Here is a 26,575-nt window from a genome sequence, read left to right on the forward strand (position 1 = left end):
ATAGCATCCACCAATCAGATTACATCAAGACTGTAACATATTTCATGGGCAGGTAGTTGGTTAATAAAACAAGCATTCATTTGGAATGACAGTTTCAGCTAACTCATGTTTCTTCTAACCCCAAACATGCATGAACGTTAGGCAGTCTTCTGTGGGAGTAGCCATTTTCTTCAGTCCATGCCAACTCCCCACGTCCTTCTCCCCTTCAAAACTTGCATACCTACTCATTAGTCATTCTTTTTTGTAAACAATACCTGTAAAAATACACAATTTAAGATGCAAATAAGGGTGGCCTACAAGGTAGGCAGCCTGACTCAAAACTGGGAAAATGTGTGTCAGATTCTCGGCTAGTGTATTGGCATGCTTCCATGGACATCAATGGCAGTACGCCAATTTATACTACCACGGGATCTGGCCACATATCTTTAAGATGCATAAGCACAGAACACCAATTATGACATTCCTCAATGGCTATATCTGGGAGAACATTCACATCAGACTGCCCACAGTCTGTCACAGCATGTTTTGGATGCAGAAGGGGGAGGATAAATGAGGTTGTGTTATATAGCCAATGTGTAGCACTCAGTGATTGAAACTTCAGTGTCTAACACCACACAGGAGAATAAAGTCACTAGCATGTTTATACCCTCCTTTTGTTCAGGATCATGTACATGCTGAAGCGTAACCTCTTCTCTCCCCTGCTGCTCCCTCCCCCCAACAAAGCATTAACACTTCATGCCATTGTTCATTTGTGCAATCCATAGATCCAGACGCTGAAGTGGGACTATTTCTCTTCTGTCTGGTGGAGCCTGAGTGTCTCATGAAGGTGACAAATGCACACTATAGTCTGAAGTGGTTTCCAGGAAGATGAGAGAAAATATATACCTTCCTTTTTTCCTTCTGGTCCTACTGTGTCCTGCTCTGATTCTTCCCTCTATTTTTTTTTCCTAGTCATTTCTCTCTGACCCTTTTCTGACCTTGGAAATGCTCTGACCATATTTACGGTATCCCCCCTCGCCATGTTCTACCTACCTCTTATTTGCCCTCTTCCTAATCAGTTTAGAGATGTCGATTTTGGTCTCATCACAAAAATATTCCATAAACTGATACCTGTGGCAAGAATTCAAGAAAGGCGCAACAACACAATACAATTCATTTGCAGAGAAGGATGGTGGTGAAGGGAAGTTTGCCCAAAGAACTATGGGCTCTAGCAGTACTATTAGGCCATTCATTTTCATGAACACCAAATTCATAGAAATTTTATAATTTAAAAAAAAAAAAGCAAGCAAACAAAGCACACACACAGGATTCCAAATGGCTCCAACTACTAGAGAATGCAACAGCCACTCAGTTTAGCAATGTGGGTATCTTCAGCTGCATCACTGTCATGCTCCTCTATCTGCACTGGTTCCCCATTAAGTACAGAGTCCCATTCGAATTTTTTATCCTAATATTTAAAGCTTTCTATTGAATCGGCCTTAGCTACCTAAGAAAGCATCTCTCCTTTTGTGACCTTGATTTCCCATGACAGCTAAGCTCCACTGGACCTAAAAGGAGTCGAACAATAATGCTCTGAGCGCTGAAGACAAAACTTTCATGGGGGGTGGGGGCAGACTTAGACTGTGGCACTCTCATCCACAAAATAACATTAACACCAATCTTGAGGCATTCAGAACTAAATGCAAAATGCACTGCTTTGACTTAATGTTCCTACAATACCTTGTTGCATGCATGTAAGTTAATGATACCCACTTAAACATAAGTACAACATACAAAAATTTCCTTTGTATTCAGAGTGTTACGCCTACAAGCAGGAAAGGGAGTGATGCGGGTGGGTTTTTTGGTAAGCTTTCTGATTACTACTTTTTTTATTACTTGAGAATAGCTCAGATATTACAGTGGGAAGATCTATACAATATAGACCAACAGGCAGATCATGGAAGCCAGCAGATATGAGGTACTATTACTAAATGCAATGGCATAAAGTTTAAAAAACCAAGAAAGATGGGAGAAGAATTGCTAGAATCTTAAAGACTTCTCAGAACCCTGGTTGGTCATCCACTGATTTACTGTAAATTTTTAAAATCTCAGTTTCTCTAATTCAGACCTGACACCTCTATAATATTAATTGGTCGTGGAAGGCTTCAGAAGTAATGGGCTACTTATATTCTTGGTGTAACACCAATGACTTCAGCTGAGTTGCAGCAGAGATTAATTTAGCTCATTGTTTTGATTATTCCGTCACAAAGCATTGGAAATAGTCCTCACCTTAGGCCTTTTTTCCTTCAAGATAAGAAATTAACAATACTATTTTCTTCTATTTTCCATGTACCTTTCTCTAAGGTTTGTACAGAATAAGGTCATCATTGATTACAAGTCAGTGTTACAGCAACTTACTAATGTATTCTTCTTGCTTGAAACTGTTCCTTATTTTTCTCCTTCCAGGGTGTCTTCATTTTTTTTTTAAGTCATTTATTTTCTTTCCCTGCAGTGCTAGAAATGTTTAGATACCATCTTGAGTATGCCTTTGAATGAGTTATATCTCCTCTTTGAGAGAGTTTTAATGCTTTAAATCTCAAGAAGTCCAGGTGGCCTCAGAAATGTCCATATGGTTTGTAACATGTGGACTAGATAATGATTTTTCCCCTGGGATTGCAGAAACACAATCTTTCTTGGAGATATCCAGTTCCTAAATTTGCCACCAGTATCTCAGTACTCTTTTCTTCTTTTTAGATATATACACAAATACATGTAAAAAGGGAAACAGATGAAAATTCTTTGCATATACACCATGCAGAAGGAGAGAGAATTTGTTTTAAAGATAATTTCATTATTCACCTTGGGCAGAATCACATTGTAGTTAAAGCTGTATCTGTACTGCCATTTGGATTGCAAACTGATTGTATCAGTTGATAAGCTGCATTTGATCTAAAACATTTCACATGGGGGAAAAGACTAAATTAGTAACAATAATTAAGCCATACGTAACTTTATTTTTAATTTTTATTTCTAGGGGAAAAGCCACAGTGGTTGAGATAAATAATTAGCACTAATTTGGCCATTAAGGGTCATAATCCCACACACGAAGGATTTTAATAAAATGTAGGGGTGGGAAAAGGTTACCTACAATTGGGTTATGTTTAGTTTAAGTTATTAAAGTGTTAGCTTTTTCTGATGTAGCTGTTTTTTTCTGGATATGTTCTTACAAATCTGGGTTTGTCTTTTATTTGTCTTTCTTGTATGTGAAATATTGAATGTTTGGATCAGATTTTATTTAAATACTTTAGAAAAGTGGCAAGGATACAAGAATTCATTAATCTTTTACTTATGTAGGATAAGTAAGGATATGTTTAAGTGCTTTGCTGGATCAGGGCCACTATGGGCAGGGCAAGCAGATTCTCCAGCTGCAATGTGGTCTGGACACCATTCCATGAATATAACAAGTAAGATAGCCCAAGCCACAACAAGGCCTCCATGTTTTTGTATCATGTTGTCAATGGGCCCAATATAAAGCCTACTGGAGTCAATGGGAGTCTTTCCACTGACTTAACTGGTTTTGGATTAGGCCTTATATAAGTAGCTTCTTCCTATTGACTCCCTTCATGCTTCCCTGACTAGCTTCTTCCCCACTCAAGCTTTGATAACATCCTGCTAGCTAACAACTAAATATTACTGTAGATTCCTCTCTGAATTCTATATGTGATAAGGCTAACATTTTGTGAATTACAGCGTGTCTTTCCTCTGACAAAGGCAGCACCAACTGATGTGTTGGTCCTCTTTTAAATAGAAAATCTAATGTATTTTTGGTGGGTGTTGATTCTTTAGCAAAAATGTAGAAAGTACACAAACATATCTGGTTTGGGCTATAAATGTGCCCATTGATAGGGAAACTATCATAGATTTGTGTATGCAATGTTAGAGTAATTAAGGTAAAATTGTCAAAAGTGACTAAGACCTAGATTCACAAAGGGACTTAGATGCCTAACCGCCACTTTAGGTGCCTAAATGCCAGAATCAGACCCAACGGGGATTCACACTCCCCCTACTCAGCTGTCCCCGAACACTGTATGTGCCTAAATTCACTCAGTGCCTAACTTTTTGCAGTAAATTTCCCTAGGTGCCCATGTTTCTGCCTCTGAGTGTGCCCATGGCAGCCTCACTGTAGGCGTCTGGATGCCTAAGTCTTAGTATGATGCCTGTCTCAGAAGATAGGTGTTCTTCTGTCTAACTTGCCTGAGGGGCCCAATCAATTACGCATATTCAGAGGTTGCTCACTGGATTGGACCCCACATGCGAGCTCACACAAAATGGCCCATTTCGGAGTGAAGAAAGGTGGCAGATCCCTGTTCAAATCCCTTCTCCCCCTCCTTCTTGGGGAAGGGGGATTGAACCAGGCATTTCTCACATCCAAGGTGAGCATTCCAACTGCTTGGCTAAAAGCTATTAGGAAAATCCTCCTCCCTTCTTCCCCAGTTTCTTGCAAAAATGGCATAGGCACCTAACATTAAGAAAGTTTGCAGTTGAGAATCCTAAGCACCTAATCCTAATAGGTGCCTCTCTCCAGCCCAGATGGAGGTGCCAAACTCCCTGAGAGGGGTGGAGCTTAGACACACCCATTTTCCTGGCATCTCCCATTAGCTCTCTTAAGTGGAGAGCCACCTAGTGTGCTGGTGTTTGTGAATCCCATTCTGAGGCACCTATCTCTCCCCATTCATGGTATAGGAAGCGTAAGCACCTAACTCAGGCTTTGTGAATCCCAGTGTTTTCCAGGTGTTTGAAAGTTAGGCAATGGCAATGCTGGGCACTGCAACACCTAAGCCTCTTTGTGAATCTAGCCCTAAGTGATTTAGCAGCCTAAGTCTCATTTTCAAAAGTGATTTAGGCCCTTTAAAAGAATTAGACTAGCGCCGAAGGACCAGATTTTTAAAGGTGTTTAGGCACCTAAAGATGCATTGTATCTCTACTATGAGACTCTTATAATAGGATGATGCAAGTAGGAAACTGGGCAGTTACGAAAAGAAGTTCAAAAAATAACTAAACATGAAATAAGGACAGATTTAGAGATTCAAGCACGCTACTTCCCTGCAACAAGCACAAAAAACCCAGCTAACTGGTTTCAAAAACTAAAAACATCTTAACATTGTCACTGAGAGTATAAATAAAGGATAAACTCTGCAGTTTTTCTTGCTGATTTAACTGGAATTGATTATTTGAATTAGGAATGTGGTAACATCTGCCACTGCAGAAATAGAAGCAAGTTATACTGGTTTAATTGAGAGAAAAATAGGATGTGACATACCAATACTAAAATAAGGGGTATGGTATAGGTAGGTAGATATCCGTACTGAAGTGGGAAAAATAATTTACATAATAACTCACTGATAATTGTAACATTTTGCTGTACATACTATCCATAGGCTCATAAGTATATTTATTGATATGAAAGAATCATCCCTTTGAAAAGGGAGTGAATCCCAGCCTTGCTATCAGTGATACTTATGTAGACTAATAATACTACTCATTCATATTCAAGAGTTAGAAGCAGTGTAAATTCATCCCTAACATTATATCAGTATGACTCTCGGCTCAGTATCAAAGTAATATATAGTTCATCCATAGTGAGGAATTAACTGAAGGGGACAAACGTTTTGAGGATGGCGGAAGAGGTGAGTAGTTGGTAGATAGTCAATTTGAGAGAGAAATCTTAAATAAATGTGTTTAATAAGCTATCCTTATCCAGGCATTGTCAGATCTAAAAAAAAAAAAAGCTAAATTGCATGGTTACTGGTTGTGAAATATTGGTCTTCACAAGTAGATAAAGAAAGAAGTTGACAAAGCAGGAAAAAGCAACCTTACGGATCCTTTTTGGTTCATGTTATCAATAAAAGACTTTTGCAAAAGCATGATGTGAGCATATAAACGTTTTGGGCTCACACTAGGTTTAGTGAAGAGAAAAGTAAGAAATGAGCAAGTGTTGCTCATCATTAGTAGGTTCTCAGACTGGCTATATTAAAAAATACACTGTTCAGGACATCAGAGGACGAATTCTTAGTCAATCAGTAAACCTCTTGGAGGCTGATGGGTTGGAGTTAATGGGAGTTTGGTCATTGATTTCACTGTTCATAAAGTAGAAAGTATTTTTAATAGGCAGCAGATTTAAAACAAACATAAGGAAGTACGTCTTCACACAGCACACAGTCAATCTGCAGAACTCGTTGCTCGGGGACGTTGTGAAGGCCAATAATATAACTGAGTTCACAAAAAAATTAGACATGTTCATGGAGGATAAGTCCTTCAGTGTCTATTAGCCAAGATGATCAGGGACTCAATCATGTGCTCTGGCTGTCCCTAAGCCTCTGACCTCCAGAAGCTGGATGAGGGGGATGGCTCACTCACTAATTGTCCTGTTTTGTTAATTCCCTCTGAAGCATCTGACATTGGCCATTCTCATGTTCTAAAGAACTAAGGGTCAATATTTTTTTTTGGTACTCTGTTTGTGTAAAGATTGTGGAAATGAACTGATCCTATCTCACTTTCAATTTCAGTCCTGTTTTTACTTACTTAATTATATATTCTTATATTACAACAATCCCAAACAGGATTATGGCCCCACTGTGCCAGGCAATATAAAAACACAGTGTGAGATAATACCTGCCTCCAAGATCTTACAATCTAAGTAGACAAGCCAGAGCAAAGGGAATAGGGGAAACAGGGACACTAGGAGTTTAAGTAACTTGGCCCAAGATCACACAGCAAGTCAGTGGCAGAATTAGGAATAGAACCCATCTTACCTGGCTTCTAGTCTAGGCTCCTGTTTGCTGTACCATGCAGCCTCCCTAAAGGCCAGATTCTTGGGATGAACCAAATTCCACTTGGTGGAGGGCACTAGGACTGGGGCGGGGGGGTGAGAGGACTGGGCTGAATGCTTCCATTAAACTACCTCCCATCATGGGCTGACTGGCTCCCTGAAAAAGTTAGGAAAGCCCTGCAGCCGCTCTAACTTGCGTTTCTCTGTAGTAGATGCTCTAGTTCCCGAGGATCACTAGATTGAAAGGACACTCAGGGCACATCCTATTTCTCATGTTCCTGCCCCCTACGTTGTGGAGTGCTGAGAAAGCCTATCACGGAGCCATCTACTCTGGTCCACTAATAACTGGAGCTGTCCCTTGAGGGGAATCCTTGAATATCTAGCTAAGCTGGCTTTGCAGTGTTTCTCTGTCAGTGGCTTGACACAAAGCAGAAAAAGCAGAGGCCTGGCTCTGGCCCTGGATCTGGGCTGATGAATTTGCAGCATAATTTTATGTTGTATTCTTGTATTACTGTTCTTATCTATTTTGGTTTGTCCTGTGGTCAAGGACACCAGACATTTAGCAACTATCTTCTAAACCCATAATATAGTCCGTAATTTAGATACTAATTATGTTTAATTGGCATTTTGGTTAATAATGATGTAGTACCATAATCCATTACACTGGGACAGGTTAATACCTAGAGGTGTGAGAAACTTGGCCGATTTGCTTTGCAGGGGTTCTTGCAAATATTGTCAAAGGGTCAGCTGCACCTTTAAGGAGTTCAAGCCCCAGGTGTGAACTGATTCCTCCCATAATTAAGCAAGTGTCTGAGAGCTAGCCCTATTGGGAAATATAAGAGGGGACCTGTGTTCAATAAGGGTAGGGGTGTAAAACAATGAGAAGACCTAGAGATGGGTCTAGAAAGGTTCTGGGGAGCAGTCTGTGTATGAGGAGAGAAAGGAAAATGCCTGAACAGAAACTGGAGGAAGTGGCCCTAGCGGAACAGTGGCAGTGCTGAATTTAAGACATACACCTATTCTCAGTTTGAGGCAGCAGGGCCTGTAGTAGAGGGAAGGAGTATTACCAAACCCAATAGCTCAAAAATCGTGAGATGGGACCTATGAAATCATGAGATGCTTAAAAAAGAATAAAGGTTGCTACCCTCCCTTTTCCCCCTTTCTGTTTTTTGCATCTTTAGGTTGCATTTGTTTTGTATTTTCAAGCTTTTCTCCACAGCCAGGAGGAATAGAAACTTACTTTAAAAAAATCTCCCCCCCCTTCAAATTCTCACCTAATCACATGCCTCCAGGAGCTGGGGCTTTGCATGAAATGCTAAATACTATGAAACTCACCATAAAATTTTGAGAGGTGGCAACATTAAGGGCACAGGAACCCACATAGGGTTCTATCTAGAGGAGTGATGTGGAAACCTGTGCGCTGAGGGGAAAACTTGTGCTCCATAGTCTTAGGGGAGGGATTTATGGAATGTTGGGCCTGGAAAGAATCAGAGAGTGTCTTGCCTGGATTGTTCTATTTGTCCCTGAAAAGGGGAGTGGCCTTTTGCTTTGACTAGAGGCCGCAAAGCACCAAACTACCACAAAAGGAGTCTGGACTGGAAGGGAAACTGAGGCAGCAATGCTGGCGAGGTGAGACTATCATGAGACAAACATGTCTCAGAATGATTCTTTGCCAGGTCATATCTTACACTTTAATTCTGACTTTTTTGTTCTCTTCTTGGGTGTCCTCATCTAGTTCCCTCTCTTTGTACCTTTGACTCACCTGTATTTTTTTGTTTTGTCTTTATTTTCATTTGTTGTTCCAAGCAACTAGTTGATTCTTGATCCTATGGCCCCTTTCCCCTCTGAGGAGCAACCCTTTTGTTCCTGGTAGACTCTGCCCTTTCAGGATTTATCAAGCTGACTTTGGGCTCAAACATACCCCAAATCTCAAATTGAAATAGTCAGAAATGCCAGATTTCTCCTGTGTCTGCGCTGAAAGTAGACAGATTTGATGGAGCTTTAAAGTTCAAATCCAGATCAGAATCTGAAATTCCCCAACGTATGGAAGTATTTGGATCTGGAAATCCTGATCTGAGATAATTTCTAATCAAAGCAAACAAAATTGCAGACCTCATATTTTTGACACAAAATCACAAACTGGACTATGTTTGCTTGAAAGCACATCCAGGTTCCTTTGAAATATTCATCTGAAGCTGAGTCCAGATTTATGACACTTAGCTTGTCTAATATTGATTCTGTAACAAAACATGAAACCAGGTGAGTTTTCAGTATGGTTATGGATTATGCTGTGTTAATTGTACAGAGTTTTATTAATAGTAAAACACTGATATGTTTTTCAAAGTTGTGTTCACTTGGTTTAGTCATCAGAGACTTTTCTGTTTAGAGGGTGTTGCAAGAACTCACTATTTAAATATAAATGTTTTAAAATGAAAAGTCCAGTATAAAGAACAGTTTTTATACTTTCTTTCATGTTGAGTACATAACATCTAAGGTTTATTCATTGCAATGTAAAAAATCAAACTAAAAGCTACTTTGGAATTCCATGTAATATTATATTCACATGAATACTAAGACCCCTGGTAAAACTTTTCAAAAGGACCTAAGTCCCATTTCTGAAAGGGTCTACTCTGCAATCGGGGTGTGCATACCTGAGCTAGCGATATCAAAGCTTGCTTGAATAACAATAGCAGTGAAGTTGAAGCAGAACGCACTGCAGCATGGGCTGTGCAAGACTGCCTGGTGGGGTGGGGTGGGGGATGGAGGTGGGGGTGCTAGGTATGTAATTGAACAGCTGGCTAGAGCAGTTTCACTACTAATACACTGAGTTATTTTTGAAGTCAGAGGAGTGGGATTTGGCCCTGTGTCTCCTGTGCTGAACACTGATCTGCTGTTTCTGATGACTTGTGTGAGGCAGATCAGTTACGATGCAAAGTATCAGAGTAACAGCCGTGTTAGTCTGTATTCGCAAAAAGAAAAGGAGGACTTGTGGCACCTTAGAGACTAACCAATTTATTAGAGCATAAGCTTTCGTGAGCTACAGCTCACTTCCTCAGATGCATCTGAGGAAGTGAGCTGTAGCTCACGAAAGCTTATGCTCTAATAAATTGGTTAGTCTCTAAGGTGCCACAAGTCCTCCTTTTCTTGATGCAAAGTATGTGCAGCGCACTTCTAGTCATGGACTGCTTGGCACAGAGAGTATATTTATTATTTTACTTCTAACAGATATATGTTGCAAGTCTCTGAACACACAGTTAAAGCACAAACATTAGTTACAAATTGTCACTATCACAGTTAGTTGGTGTTCCCCCCCAAACAGTCTCTCAATATGGTAATGGTTCGATCAATGACATCCGTCAAAGATATCATTAAAGCCTTCAGGCTAAGGCTTAATTAAAATGATGTGCTTTGTGCCATGCCCAGAATGTCAACAAACGTGACCTTTTGCACATCACAGGAATAAGCCTGCTGCAAATCCAAGGGTTCCTTAAGAATTCGCTACCCGGAATTCTGCTCTGTGGGTCTGTCTACATTGCAATAAAAAGGCCTGTGGCATGACTGTGGCTTGCTTGGGGCAACTGAATCACTCTCATGGGACGCAGGCTGTGGGGACATTACATTGCTGGGCAGACGCTTGGGCTGGAGCCTGGGCTGTGAGACCTCGCAAAGGGGGAAGGCATCCGAGCCTGAGCCAGAATGTTTACACTGCAATTTTATAGCCCTGCTGTCTGACCCGTGCAAGCGCGATCAACTGACCTGGGACTGTGAGACTCGGTGCGACAGGCTTTTTATTGCACTGTAGGCATAGCCGATGTGTTATGAGTAGGAAGTCTGCATCTGAACCAAGTACTGGCTATAACCTCCATTCTAGATAGTTTTACATAAAGTTCTGTTGGGAATATAGTTAGGCAGGACCAGGTTTTCTTCACATGAATAGTCATGACTAGAACTGGTTGGAAAGTTTTTGTCAAAACATATTTTGGAATTTTTGGTTCATGAGAAATTTCAAAAATATTTAGTTTTATTCTGAACGAGAATGCAAAGACATTTCAAATGTCACATTTCATCTCAAACTGGGAAGTTTGAGTTTTGACCGGCACCATTTGTGATGTCTTAACTAACGTAATGCTGAATTTGATTAATTAGTCAATGCAGATTAATAAAGACAAGGTATGTTGGAATCAACTTTATACCTAAACGAAACCAGCTAAGTGACTACACAGAACTAAGCTAGCTGAGGTTTCCATTATAGTTTGGATTGTGTTGTTAATATTCTTTCAACACCGAGGATTAGGTGATACAGAGATTTTACATTCATTTTAATCTGTTGTGAGAGACTTGTATGTGATATCAAAAGTATGTATAAATGTTCCAACTCATAATACGTGAGGTGCCTTAAGTGTACAATTGGAACACAGGAATCACCCACCACTTTTGGGTATAGTAAATAAGGATTATTGTAAAGCAGTTTGTTAAATATTTTTCCCCAAATTAGTATGTAGAGTACATACATCTGACAAAGTCCTTCATGATAAGATGCAAAACATCACCCACAGTGATTTTCATGTACAAAATGCAGTACTTAAAAGCATTTTATAGGGATCAGTATTTTAGGCTTGTATTATGGTCCAACGTACATATTGGAAGCAAAATGGTGGCTTGGCATATTGAGCAGCTAGCAGTAAGATGTAATTTGAGCGTGAAGTATTTGCATTCTTAAAAAATGAGATGTACATTTCCTGACCTTAGAAATCAATTGGAGAGAGTTATTTCTCTCTCTGCAGAGAGGAAATACGAGCAATGGAGTCTAAGTAAAAATCTTCAGAAATACTGTGCTGGAAATAATGTCAGTGGATCATAGCTAGCACGGCAGCCTTGTCTTTTGGGAAGCCTGTAGTAATATTTTCTTGCACGCTGCCAGATGGTGTTGAGATATATATATATATATATACCATTGCCAAAGAGCTGGAGAACTTGTAAAAGGAAGTGACATTGAGGCTCAAGGGGAGAAGATCAAAGGAGATAAATAATAGACTAAAAGGACTGTTGGTTCTCTACCAACTGGGTAGAAATAGACGTGCTTGTTGTTCTGGTGGTGTGGGTTGCCCAACCCCATAGGTGTTTGTCTGTTGAAACACTTCTTGTCATCAGGAGCTTTCTCAGAGAATATCCATACTATGTAGAGCTGGCGTTTCATGACTAGAGAGGAAGGATGACCTTTTGTGAAAGGCATGGAGAGATTTAAGTTTAAGGTATGTAAAGTTTGTCATCTAAATCTATATTTAGGCGCCCCAGTAACAGGGAGAGAGTTGTTAAACACTCAGTTTGCCACTGACGTCAATTGGACATGCAATGCTAAGAAGTACTAGTACCTTTGAAAATTAGTCTCCCTTTTATTGAGATACCCAAATCCCCTGGATTTAGGTGCCCAACTCTAGCCACCTAAATTGGAAAACGTTGGTCTTAAACTGTTTTAGAATACATGTATTTATTCACTAGTGCATTACTTCCTAAGCAATGCATTGACTAGTAATAAAGAAACACAGGATTTGGCTATGGGATCAGACCACTGACCTAATATACCCTTCCTCTAGCAGTGACTAGTACCAGATGCTTCAGAAAAAAAGAAAAAAACAAGCCTAATACACCTAGCATTCTACATCACTGTATGTGAAATAAGAGTAGGAGACCCCTGAATAATAACTTTGTGCCCTGAAGCATTGGATTTGATTACCCTTATCATTTTCTTAGCTTGTATAGCTACAAATGTTACTAGTGGTCATAAAATAATCGAGACCTTAGTATTATCATGCCCTTCCACAAGAGTAAATCCTACAGGTTGACTTATTGCCTTAAAGTCTTTGAAACTTTTAGCTGTATAGTTGTGAGGGAGACAAAGGAACTACACAATAGTTTACATAAGGAATGGGAAAGAAATGTGAATCAAAGAATATTTTGCTTGGAGTATTGATTACATCCCTCCTGGAATAACAAGTATCAAATGGGGTGGATATGAATAGACTGAAGAAGATAAAGTCTTGTGATGAGGGCCCTGGTACTTGGGAGATCTAGGTTCATTTCCTAGCTCTGCCACAATCTCTCCCTGCCTCAGTTCACCATCAGTAAAGTAGGGATAATCTGACTTTCCTGTCTCAGAAGTATTGTGAGGCTGAATCCATTAATGTTTGTGAGATACACACACAGACCCATCACTACAGTATGTGAGCATGAATACCTAGATAGGTGCAGAACAATTGAACTGAAGGCGCAATGGTTATGAGGAGGTTTGAAGAAGTTATATTTAATGGGCTGAATCCATCCCAAGCTTAAGTGCATTGATTTCAGTGGAGATACACAAGGCATGAATTTGTCTTATTTTCCTTGAAAAAGATTTTGAGGTGACCAGGTTAAAATGTTGCATACTACAGTTAAATCTCCAGTGATTTAGAATTTGGTTCAGATAAAAATCTGAAAGTTTGCAATATTCCCCCCTCCCCCACAAGTTTAACTGAGCTGCCCAGGCCTTGAGGGGTTACAGTGCCCTTATACACTGCTTTCCTAACTGGTCGCAACTCCTTCCCACTTGATATTTTTTTTGTGGGGGAAGTCCAGTGGTCTGCTACCCTCTGCAATATCGTCAAGGTATAATCAAGGGTACTATTCCCCCTAATCCAGTTAACCAGGCAAGCTGGTTCATCTGTCTTTCCAAATAGTTACCTAAATGCCCCTTCCCCATTACAGCTTTTTTTAATGAATAAAGGGAAGGTGCTCAGGCTGTTCTGGAGGTCCCAAGTTAAATTTCCAGTGATGGACCAAGAGGGCAGTTCTACTTTCTCCTTCTAATCCACTCTGGGGTAGCTGGGGACCTGTTAGCCCAAGTGTGATGCAGCTTCCATTGTGCCTTTCTCTTCTATGATCTTTTAAAATAAAAGCTTAACACTCCAGAATACAATTCACCATCCAGTCACATTCAGAAAAACATACATTTTGATCAAATACAATCCCAGTTTTACTAGACAAGTGACCAAAAAAAAAAAAAAGCTTTCTGAGTGTCTGAGAATCTCAAAGGTACACTTCAAAAATGGGTGTATGTATGGGTAGGAAAGTGTTATTTATCCCAATCTGGTTCACCTTGTGCTATAACAGTGACTCATGAAGTTGACCCAGGAAAAATTCTTACTGTGATGAAGAGTTCCAAGCCTTGAGATATAATTTTAAAGAACATTTTTATAGAAGCACCATAGGAAACTGTATACAATCTCTATAGATGCTCTGTGGCTCTTTTACAGGTAGTGAGGCTGCACATATATCATTAAGAAAAAAAAATTGGCACCTTACCTTTATAGCTATTTCTTCTTAGTTTGTGCAAGAAACCCATTTGGTTATGAGAAGTGCAGCAATCTCTTGCTAAATAAAGAAAAATTACTGAAATGGCTTTCCCAGTACCAATGTGCTCTGACATAACATTCCATATTGATAATAGCAGCAAGAATTAGCCTCAGCAGCAATTGTCCATTATCCTTCTAATGTCCTTCTATGAACATGCAGTTAATACAGGTGAAATGTTCAGTCCGATTTCATGTTTGGCTGCACGTTTTCAGGGGCAGCACTGCCTGTGAAAAGGATCCCTAGAGCAGGGTGGATGTGAGTGCAAATGGAAATGTTTAGAGGACTTTTCAACCTGTTATGAAAAGCTCCTTCAGAATTGAGTAGAATGATAAGCTTTCTATAGGGTTTCTAAACCACCATAGAGAATTATCGCCACAATCCTGATCTCAGTGGGAGCTTTGATAATGACATCAGTGGGAGCAGGCATTTTAGGAACTGATCCTGCAACAGAATTCTATATAGCAGGTCAATTAATCATATAAAAAGGGTCCAATTCTCTGTTCAATTCTATAGATTTTTAGTGTAATTTCTATAGAGCCCTGTTCAATTCCATTACACTTTTCAATAATGGCAAGTCTACCCTGCCTTTAGATAACACTAGACATAAAGCATCGTACAGATCTTAGAGTAGCCCTTTTCACTGAGGTCAAATTAGAAAGGCAGGAAGATCCAGATCCTCAAAAGTTGATTTCTGTGGGAGGATCTGGGCTGAAGATACTATAGTAAGGATGCCAATTCCCAACTATTGTTTTTTGATAAGGTTACTATTGAATTTCCCTTTAACATCCCCTGCCTATGTAATTATTGCTATAAGGCTTATTGAGAAAGGTATAGGAAGGTGGGGATATCAAGAGCCTAGCATGTCTGGAAAAGTGTCAGTCTTATAAGAAGCCATTTCTAAATGTCTCTTACCATGTGGTCTAATTAAGGCCTGGACAAAGCACATGAATTACTTACAAAAAAAGAGTTTTGTTTATGTTTGCTGCACTTTATTTTTATAAGCTGGTTACAAACCAAAAGAGTTTGTTAGTTTAGTCTGGGTTTAGCTACCCAGCAGCAAGCAGGACATGTCACTGCTTTAGATCTCCCTTTGTCCCAGCTCCTCTCTAGAAATAAACATAACCAAGGCAAGTTGTCTCCAATGACTGCTCTTTGAAATTGTTAATTTGCTTTTCCTCTTTGGCAGGAAGTCAGACAATAAACACATCAACAATACCATGTTTTTGCTTAAGGGAACATAACATACTCCCACATTTCTAAATGCGGGAAACCCTGGCTTTGTTGCTGAACTGCAGGGATGAAGTGATCATAAGACCATCTTAGGATGCATCTACACTAGAGAGAATTGTGTGTTTTAGCACGGGCATGGCTGCATTAGTATAAAATGTAGCATAGACTGGCCACAAGTGTCATCTAATCTTGTTCAGTTACACCTGTGGAAAATTTAAAGTAACTCCATTGAAGTCACTTTAAGTGACTAGCTCACCTTTTCTTCGTAGGGCTTTGTCATCACTAGGAAGACTCTTAAGCATTTTTCGGGACCAGTGCGACCAAAGTCATAAGACCAAGCACAGATACTTCTGTGGTTAATATGAAGATATAATTTAAAGCAGTATTGATTCATTCTATCCACAGATGGCTGATTCAGCAGATCCAGAATGTACAAGGTGTATTCTGGAGCTATCTTAGCATTAAAATCCTTTCTCAGTAATCTTTATGGGGCCATAAGATGCTAATGACCACTCCATCCCAACTCAACCTCACAAATGAGGAGCCAGCTGCTTTCATTGATGGCATATTGTCTGGGATATGTCTAGCATATTGAGTGTACATAGCATCTTAAAAGCCATAAAATGCCAATATTAATGCTTGATGGCATTGCAGAAAACCATTTTAAGTCAGACTAGGCTAAATGCAACTCAACCAATTTGTTTATATTTTCCAGCACTGAGATATGGGTTAAATCTTAGGCTTTCTTTAGACTTGTTTAAGAGAGATCTTTGCCATATCTCTATATGAGCTCCCTTTGGTGCACTGTGCTTATCTGCTTGAAAGCAAAGTCTAAAATAAACATCTCTCAGTTAGATACCAGCTGTCCCAATAGATTCTCAGACAGAAACAGCCGTGCTTTATGCAGCGATGGGAAAGCAGCTCATAATCCATGCACAGAGTACTAGCTTCATATAAAAAAATTAGTAACCAAATCTATCTATCTATAATCTTAGAAAACAACACAGGATCAGAAGGTGATTGGTTACTGGGTACTAACAAATTTATGGCACAGGAAAGGATAATCCTAGGGAGTTTAGTAGGATTTTTGAGAATGACAAGATACAAGGTTCTGCTGTATATTTTTCTACTACAGTAAATGTTGGCACTTGTTAAAAAGATCTTTTAACCTGGCTCTGAGTCAAAAGACCAAGCCTCTCTTAGCCAGCTTGCATAACTGGAAAATTCAAAGATCCTATCATGCAAGAGGGAGAGGGAATATCAGGACAAATGATCTCAGTTTATTTTCCTCCCTCCCCTCAGACAAACAGAATTGTTTGGAAATATAGTTCAAATCTCCAGAGCATTGGGGCTACGTTGCACCAATTTGACAATACTCAGCAGGCCCAAATTCCAGCCAGTTGAGATTTCCCCCTGTATTTTAGCAATTTGCTAGTTCCTGTGCCACACCACTTTGTGGTATAGGGGGCGTGGCTGGTAAAGTAAGGCAAAACTGGGCTATCCCCATGTATAGTTGATTCCTGGCTGCAAGAGTGGGCCATGGACATCCAATGTAAGAGGACATTCTAAGGTATGCTAGTGTCTGATCTGGCACTGAGCCTTGTTATTGCTCCAATTCACTTTAACGATGCTACACCAATTTATAACAGCCGAGGATATGAGCCTACCATTTTAGTAAGCAATAAAATAACAATAGCTATATAGACCAAAGGCCTGATTCCCCTCTCTATTACACTGGTTTAAAGCCAATGCAATTCTGCTGGTTTCCAGGGAATAACCCCGACCTAAGGTGGTGTAAATGAATAGAGGATTGGGCCCCCTTTCATCTTCCTTTCTCCTGTTATTTTTTCAGTGTTCTTCTCAAATGTCCTTGCCAAATGTGCTCTTTGGTGATGAGCAAACTAATTGGCGAGTGGAGATGTCATCAAAAATTCATCTTGAATAATTATCATTATTCTTGAGGTACAGATCATTTTTTTGATGTCATTATCTTCACAGTTCACTGTGGTAGATATTTCTCAAAAGCAAGCTCATAATTTCCTGATACTTAGGGGGTCCTGAATACTGGCAGTGTCTCAAAACTGCTTCTCTTATATGCCTTTCTTAGTCTTAGTTAGAGGGGGGTTGTGGGGGGTGGTGGGAAAGAGATATATTAATCACACTGCATTTTCATGTATTTTATCTTATTAAGTAGTGTATCTTGTATAAGGAATACCAGAGTCATTGCTACAATCAGACGGGCATAGCAAGCAATTTCAATGCCACTCAATACCTGAGAGAAAATTTCCATTTTTCAGATGTTTCCAGATAAATGCCATTTCAAGTTACTATTTATCTGTTGGGTTTGAGAAATGGATTCTAGTGATGATTAATTTCTGATAATCATAGACATACCAGTAAATATTATTAGAATTAGGTGCTTGAGATACTGTTATTTTCATGGTAAACAGAACTCATACATACAAATCCTCATCTGTACAAAAACAAGGTGGCCTCATTTTTTGTCAGCCCTGCACTGAAGGTTTTCATTATAGAAGAACCATTTCTTTCATAAAAACCATTCTTGGTAACATTGGTAACATGGAAAACATTGAGAAATAATGGCAGTTTCACAACACGCAATAATCTCAGTCTTCAGAATATAAGAGATGGTGCCAGTTTTACTTTTCCAAGTTTTCCGTTTAGTAGTTTAACAGTAGCTTTATGTTTTTCTGTAAACTTCTAAAACTAAACTTGTAGGTATTAGTGCTGGTCAAAACTTGGAATTTCCATTCTGGGGAAATTCTGACATTTTGGGACTTGTTTTCATTCTGAATCAAAACCAACCCAAACAAAATCAATATTTTCCACAAAATGAAATGTTTGAAGAAAAAATTGTTCTGAGTCAGTTGGAACATTCCGTTTTGATAAAATAAAAAAAACTTATTCTGCTATTGATTTTTATATTTCACATTATAATTTATAACCATGTAAAAGGAACTTGGAAATGAAATGTTGTTTTGAAATGAAAATTCAAAATGCCCTGTTCCAGTAAAGTTAAAACAAAATTGACACATTCCTGCATAAAGTATTGATTTTGACAAAACAGTGTTTTCTGACAGGAAAAATGTTACTTTGGAAAATTTTCAACCAGCTATATAGATATATCTTGTTATTAAAATGCATGGATGTGTTTAGATGTGTTCTTAAACTGCATATATTTAAAATATATTAATATTTGTTAGATGCCAACAGCATGATCAGCTGTTTACAAGACAGCACTCACCTTTAGAAGGTTGCAATCAGAATAGACAAAAATTAGAAGTTAGCATTAAAACTATGATTAGAATGCCAAATGGTGACTATCTTTGCAACTCTTCAGTTCCTTTCTCTGATTGTCTATTGCACTCCGTTAAGAGTGCAGCTATGACATCAGTGTAGGTTCTAGAGCTGATGAAATCATTCACAGAGAATAGCTGATTAGGTGAACTGAGTCCATTGTTATTTTGCAAATTGTCCAGGCATTAGTTCAAGAATCTGTTCATTATTCAGAGCTGCATAAGGAATAAGTTATAAGATCAGATTTCAGCGTACAGTTTGTTCATCGTCTGTCTGTAATGAATATTAGATATTTGGAATTCACTATCCAAGCTGTGTGATAGGGTTAAACAAAGAGTGAAGAGAAACAATATCAGGTGACCAAACTCTTATAAAGAAAGAAAGAAGAAGTGGGACCGCTAAACACTGAGGATGGAGTGGAAGTTAAGGATAATCTGGGCCTGGCCCAATATCTAAACAAATACTTTGCCTCAGTCTTTAATGAGGCTAATGAGGATCTTAGGGATAATGGTAGCATGACAAATGGGAATGACGATATAGAGGTAGATATTACCATATCCAAGGTAGAAGCGAAACTCAAACAGCTTAATGGGACTAAATCAGGGGGCCCAGATAATCTTCATCCAAGAATATTTAAGGAATTGGCACATGATATTGGAGGCCCATTAGCAAGAATTTTTAATGAATCTGTAAACTCAGGGGTTGTACCCTATGACTGGAGAATTGCTAACATAGGTCCTATTTTTAAGAAAGGGAAAAAAAAGTGATCCGGATAACTACAGGCCTGTTAGTTTCACATCTGTAGTACGCAAGGCCTTGGAAAAAATTTTGAAGGAGAAAGTAGTTAAGGACATTGAGGTCAATGGTAAATGGGACAAAATGCGACATGGTTTTACAAAAGGTAGATTGTGCCAAACCAACCTGATCTCCTTCTTTGAGAAAGTAACAGATTTTTTAGACAAAGGAAACACCATGGATCTAATTTACCTAGTTTTCAGTAAGGCGTTTGATATGGTGCCGCATGGGGAATTATTAGTTAAATTGGAAAAGATGGAGATCAATATGAAAATTGAAAGGTGGACAAGGCATTGGTTAAAGGGGAGACTACAGTGGATACTGAAAGGTGAACTGTCAGGCTGCAGGAAGGTTACCAGTGGAGTTCCTCAGGGATCGGTTTTGGGACCAATCTTTTAATTACTGACCTCAGCAGAAAAAGTGGGAGTGTGCTAATAAAGTTTGTGGATGACATGAAGCTGGGAGGTATTGCCGATTCAGAAAAGGGCTGGGATATGATACAGGAGGATCTGGATGACCTTGTAAACTGGAGTAAAAGTAACAGGATGAAATTTAATAGTGAGAAGTGTAAGGTCATGCATTTAGGGCTTAATAAGAGTTTTAGTTATAAGCTGGGGATGCATCAATTAGAAGTAACGGAGGAGGAGAAGGCCCTTGGAGTATTGGTTGACCACAGGATGACTATGAGCCACCAATGTGACATGGCCGTGAAAAAAGCTAATGTGGTCTTGGGATGCATCAGGTGAGGTATTTCCAGTAGAGATAAGGAGGTGTTAGTACTGTTATACAAGCACTGGTGAGACCTCATGTGGAATACTATGTGCAGTTCTGGTCTCCGATGTTTAAGAAGGACGAATTCAAACTGGAACAGGTACAGAGAAGAGCTACTAGGATGATCTGAGGAATGGAAAACCTGTCTTATGAGACTCAAGGAGCTTGGCTTGTTTAGCCTAACGAAAAGAAGGCTGAGGGGAGATATGATTGCTCTCTATAAATATATCAGAGGGATAAATACCAGGGAGGGAGAGGAATTATTTAAGCTCCGTACCAATGTGGACACAAGAACAAATGGATATAAACTGGTCATCAGGAAGTTTAGACTTGAAATTAGACAAAGGTTTATAACTATCAGAGGAGTGAAATTCTGGAACAGCCTTCCAAGGGAAGCAGTGGGGGGAAAAGACCTATCAGGCTTCAAGATTAAACTCGATAAGTTTATGGAGGAGATGGTATGATGGGATAACATGATTTTGGCAATTAATTGATCTTTAACTATTCATGGTAAATAGGCCCAATGGCCTGTGATGGGATGTTAGATGGGGTGGGATCTGAGTTACTACAGAGCATTCTTTCCTGGGTATCTGGCTGGTGAATCTTGCCCACATGCTCAGGGTTCAGCTGATCGCCATATTTGGGGTTGGGAAGGAATTTTCCTCCAGGGCAGATTGGAAGAGGCCCTGGGGGGTTTTTGCCTTCCTCTGCAGCATGGGGCACGGGCCACTTGCTGGAGTATTCTCTGCACCTTGAAGTCTTTAAAACATGATTTGAGGACTTCTATAGCTCAGACATAGGTGAGAGGTTTCTTGCAGGAGTGGGTGGGTGAGATTCTGTGGCCTGTATTGTGCAGGAGCTCAGACTAGATGATCATAATGATCCCTTAATGTCTATGAGTCTATAAGCTTGCACCCAGAAACTTTCATTTTGTGTTTTTTAGTTCATTTGTGTCTTTTGTTTAAATGAATCTGAACAAAGGGTCTGAAATTCATTTCACATGAACAGTCACGTGAACAGAACTTTGCAAAAGGAGAGAGGGTGTAAAGGAAGTGGGGAGGGTGCTAAAACTGAATCTAGATGATTTTCAGAATTCTCCAATTTTTTTGAATGCTGCTTCCCACTATTTTCCCAGCTCTGTTGAGCTCTAAGGACTAGATTCTCAGCTGATGTAAACTGCGGCTATTGACTTCCGTGCAGCAATACCAATTTACACCTGCTGAGAATCTGCCCTAACATGTAATGTCTTTCTAAAGCCAGTTATTATTCTTTCTTTGTTTCTGTCTGTGTGAGAGTTTTAGGTTTGGGTTATGAACAACCAAATCACACTTTCTGTAAGTACCCAGACTAGTATCTAACACTTCTGCTTTTACAAATGTTCCGGAAGGTCCCAGTACTTTCTTGTAAGTCTTGTTTCTAAACCTGCAACGATTTTCATTGAATGCTCTCCCTCAATAGCACTACATTATTGTGTCTTGTGTTCTTTCCTTTGAAGTCATTTATGGTGCTCCCTGCATCTATCTATACTAGGAGAAGGGGAAGGAAGTGAATGACAGATGCCTGGGTAATATGCTTTAAATTCTGCCCTCCCCAACCAGGGCTAAGCATACGTGATTTCCATGACTTTAAAAAAAGTAGAAACCTGGTCCTTAAGTGTCAACAGGCTGGTGTGATAGTCCAGTATTTCATGCTTCTCTGACAGTACTAAATACCTTTTAAAAACCTGCTGTAAGTGCATCCCGGTGTGTGTGTATGTGTGTTATAGTGCATTATGGAGGAGCAGCAGAAAGTTAGGTTATGTCTACACTGCAAGATGGAGAATGTGGATCTACCTGAGCTAGTTTCAATTTAGTTATATCAAAACTGGCACAACTAACAATAGCAGTGAAGCCTGGGCAGTACAGCCCCCCACCCTTCCCATGACTCCTGGGTGCATACTCGAGCTGCTGCCACCTGCTCTGCCTTGGTTTCACTGCTGTTATTTCTCAAGCTAATATTATATCTACACATGCTGCAGTCTCACTTCCCAATTGCAGGGTAGACATACTCTTAGAGCTCTTAGTGTAACAGTGATTCCTGTTTTGAAAAAAAGGGTAAAATAGCCTGGAATTATGAGAGTAATAACAAATACAATTACTGGCATTGTTTGAATTTCACCAAATAAATTGCATTTCTCTGTCTATTGGCATGGTATCTCAGTACTTTGTGAATGACTAATGCAATCCTTCAAGTGAAACACTACTGAAGAATTCATGGGTATGATCAGTGTTAAATAATAATGATAGAAGGACATTGAGATCTTCCTTTTTCTTTGGAAAGTAAAATATTTCTGAAGCTATCACTTTTATCAGATCAGAAAAGCTAATAGTATTGGCAAATCAGTACAACTTAGTCATGTCAATCTGACATTTGATCATAAATACAGCACTCTTGGTAGGAGAGAAAGTCAAACTGAAGGACACAATTTTCATACACGTATTCCACTCTCAGAAAGATGAAATTTATTTACTACTTGATATTCCTGTCTCAGACCCTGATCTTGATATTTGATCCTCACTGGAGGACTCTTGCACTCATGTGAATATGCTTCTAGGATCAGCAGGCCCTTAGATTGTAAATCCTTTGGGTCAGGAATGGTGCTTAGCACAGTTGCACTTCAATCCTTTTCAAGATTGTTTGGATTTTCTGCACTCACTATCTTGATGTGCTGTAATTTAATTCCTTCAAAGGACTATTCATCTATAAAGATTTGGACATCACCAGAGAACTACTGTTTTTGGTTCAGGTGCATGATGCATGGTTATACCACCTTCCAGAGGTTTGTGTCCCAAACATGGACATAAGGGATTCAACACTGGTCCATTACATTGGTACCAATATATATATATACACGCACACTAAAATATCTACCCTATCTACTCTAGGCTAAGGCATGATGCTTGTAGATTACTGCCATATCTTGAGTTTTGATCTGAGTGTAATTGCTTGCCTCCTAGTAATTTCTAGGGGAACACTTGATTCGTCAGAAAGCATGAATACCAATTCCCTGCTCTTTAAATACAAGTTACTAGAGTTTATTGGTAGTGCATGCAAACATACTGAACAAGTATTTATTGGTAGAGCATGCATGCATGCATACATAATATGTATGTGTGTCTACAGATTATTGGAGCTGGTTGGAAAATACTGTTCATGAACAATTTTTTGTGAAGAATGTTCTCGTTTTTGTTTTGTTTTGATGGCAACTTTCTGGCTAGCTGTTGCAACTGCTAGTGCAGGCCAAACCTTGAGAGATTTAGCAACTTGCTTTGGAGAAGCACCCAAATGTCCCAGTGTTAAACAGTAGGACTGGAGAAATAGGTTCCCTAGTGAGGTTGATGGTGCTTCCAGTTTCTGATTGGGCAGAACAGGCTCTCTTCTGATACATGGAGCAGAAGAATCAATGCTGGAACCCCAAACGGTGAAAAAGTGAACACAGGGGTGTGGGAGAAAGAAGAATCATTGTCTTGTGTCAAAGGAGGTTTGTTTAAATTTTAGGTAATTAAGGTGCAATATTTTATATAGATCAATTTACCCATCCTGTAAAATTACATTTAATAATTACAATGGAATTGAATACCTTATATCATGCATGGTGGCTTAGAAAACAAAAGTAATCAAGATGAATATTAAATATTAGACCTCATATGGTCTGGTGGTTCAGTGGCATTGCAAATTTCCTTTGAAAACAAGACAGTTCTCATAGGAAGAAAATTGCTATTTGGAGCATGAAAAAGTCATCTTAAACACTCACACATCTCTAGCTACCAAGATCACGTAGCAAATCTGTTAAGTATCTTGCTTTTCATGACCATTTCTCCTGTTAGGGTCTGTGGGTACCAGGCAGTGTTACCACACAGGATCAAACCCAGTTTTCAGCTGATATCCGGTGAGACTAGATGCAAGAGATAGGCATGGCTGAGAAAGCAAATACAACATGCAGAATCTTACAACACTGGAAACGACAAGAAAATATTTTAGAAGACTTAAAACAAACAAACAAACAAAAACCCCAACAGTGATTCCTCCTCTTTCCCATACATCAATAAAAATATTTGATGACAACCTGCCTTCAAGTTATCTTTAGTGACCTGCCTTTTCTCCTGGAAGTTCAGTAACAGAGGGGGCATTGTCTATTTTCTCAACAAAAAATCTGATTTATATTTTTGTGTTGCTTTAAACACACACACACACACACACACACACTTTGCAGATTTAACATAGGAGCTCAGCAATTTGTTCTTCTGTGATCTTGTTTACCTCTATGTGAGGAGCAGAAATGAAAATATGGAAGCTGTTAGGTTTTCTAAACACAAGGAGCAAATGCCTAATCTCAGCTAGAATGACTTTTGTTTTGTAGCAAGAGAAAAGAAAGGCAGATATGGCATCGTGTATGTCTCCTGTGTTAAGACGCTATATCCATTCTGCCTTGCAAAAGGTCAGCTGCTGATGTTATGCTTTAGACTATCTAGAATAATTTCCATTCATTTTTCAGTCAAGCTGTGATCTCAGAGGCTCATTTGACCTCTTTTTGGGTTACATGTACTAAAACATCTTTTATTCCTATCTGAATTTCAGGTTATGAACCAAAAACCCTAGGCAAAACTTAGTCAAGGCCCTGATTATACAAAAAATGTGTGTACTTATCTTTACACATGGGAGTAGTACTATTAACTTCAGTGGGCCTTCTCACATGAATAAATTGAATCACTTGTATAAGTCTTTGTAAGATCAGGGTCCAAATTTTGATTTGTGCTGTATTATGGGCCAAGGTAAATGGGACCACCCAACTAGGTAAAATTAAACTTTTCTTTATCATATATGCTTTACCTAGAGTAGGTTGAAATTTTTTGACCGAAATTTTTCTTGCCAAATAGTAGCGTTATATTGAAAACAGTTTATTGGGGCCACTGAATACAGTAGAATAAATAATGTCTAGAGTTTTTTCACATTTTCCTTTTTTAATTTAATTTCTCCTTTTGCCCTGATGCTGTAACTTTTCAAATTTCCTTAACTTTGGAAAAATTACAGAGTGGCAAAAGACAAAAGTGGGGGGGGGAAGGAAAGTGTGTGTGATAGGAAGGATATTCTTAATTGTATTGCACTCTGTAGAAAAAGGAGAATTGACCGCCCTTGATAAAATATTTTGCAAAAAATAAAATTGCAACCTTCCCTCCAGTAAAATGGAAAATAGTCAATATTTTTAAATTTTACAGGCAATTGTTTATCCAATTTTTTATCTTTTCCTTTTTAAACAAAATAGTCTTAAATTTTTAAAACACTCCTTGTAATGTGGTGACCTGCACCTTTAAGGGCCAGAGGCCTGGATCCATCTGGCCCTATGTAATTAACCCTGCCTGCCACACCTGGAATGAGATGTGGGATTTAATTAGTAGAACCAACTGGGTATAGAGGAGTCGGTTGCCCTATAAAGAGCATCAGGAAGCTGCAGAGAGGGGGGATACTCAGGGAGTGAGACAGTCACAGAGACTTCTAGAGGATGAGTAAGCTCCAGCAGGGAACACTGAGTCTTCAAGGAAAAGACTCTGGGCAGGGAAGGCCTGGGAGACCTTGGTGGGAAAGACAATGGGAGTATGGACTTGATGAAGATTTGACAACTTGATTTTTGGGATTGATTTTTTTTTTGTTATTTTAATCCAGCTCCAAGGCAGGGTGTGGCTGAACCAGAGAAGAGGTGTTTAGTAGTTTGATTTAAGGGGTCCTGAGCTGAAGAAGAGGAAAACTGAGGCAGAAACCTGTAGCGAGATCTCAGGCTATGAGGTGGACACCTGAGGTTGCCTGACCAGTTTATGCTTCTCCTACGACTTGTAAATCCACCTTCACATACATCTAACAACTTCTATTGTTTTCTCTTGGACCTTTTCTTGTGTTATTTTACAAGAAATTGTGGCCTGTTCTGTATGTGGAGACAATGAAGGGTGAAGCCTTATCTCTCATTTCATCTATCTAGACTTTTATAAGTTATATTTTATTAGATTTTTCATGGAGAGGGTTGTGGTCTGTGATCTCTGTAGGCTGTTCTGTATTCTTAGAAATAGGAATTCCTGCATTCTATATCTTGGTTTAACGTTGGATTGCTTGGACAAGTTGCTTCAGCTCTTTCCCCTGCCTTAGTTGCCCTATTTGTCATTGGGGGATACAAATACTTACCATCCTTATTGACTGAGGTAAAGTGAAGGTTAAAGAACATTCTCATAAAAGTTG

This window comes from Lepidochelys olivacea, assembly GCF_965140295.1.
Source record: "Lepidochelys olivacea isolate rLepOli2 genome assembly, chromosome: 9".
Taxonomy (NCBI): Eukaryota; Metazoa; Chordata; order Testudines; family Cheloniidae; genus Lepidochelys; species Lepidochelys olivacea.